Raw genomic sequence first — 650 nt, forward strand, 5'->3', positions numbered from 1 at the left:
GCAAGCACAGGGAGAACATGCAAACTGGGTTGCTTGTAGGTGCTATTTTGATCATCCTATGTTGTTGGTATCCACTAGCCTCTCTAGCCTCCCTGGCAGTATTCCCGAGTGTGGCTCGGGGTTTATTAAACCTCAGACAGCTAGGTTTTGGTGTTCTCATTGCTATTGATGTGAGTGGTGTCATCATGCCAAGATCACAAGCTCTTTAACCACTTCAAGACCAGGTGTTTAGACCCCCTTCCTGGCCAGGCCATTTTTCAGTGTTCAGCGCTGCAGTACTTTGACTGACGTTTATTCCGTCATGCAACGCTGTACTGAAATTAATTTTATACCATTTTTTGGGGACAGATAGAACTTTATTTTGGTGGTATTTAATCACCACTGGGGTTTTTATTTTTTACTATAATTAGGAAAAATTATAGAATTTTTTTTACATTATGTTAGGAAACATTTATTATTAACCAGTTTTTTGGTAAAATATAAAAGATCGGGTCACGTCGGGTAAATAGACACCAAACATGTCAAGCTTTAAAATTGCGCGCACCCGCGAAATCGCAGAAACCTACCATACCCAAAATTGGCCATAGGCGACACTTTAAAAGCTTTTACCGCTCATCAATTTAGTGTTATCAGTGATTGATGGCCCTAGA

Source organism: Nanorana parkeri, unplaced genomic scaffold (assembly GCF_000935625.1).
Source record: "Nanorana parkeri isolate BGI_ZX_2015 unplaced genomic scaffold, ASM93562v1 scaffold1001, whole genome shotgun sequence".
Lineage (NCBI taxonomy): Eukaryota > Metazoa > Chordata > Amphibia > Anura > Dicroglossidae > Nanorana > Nanorana parkeri.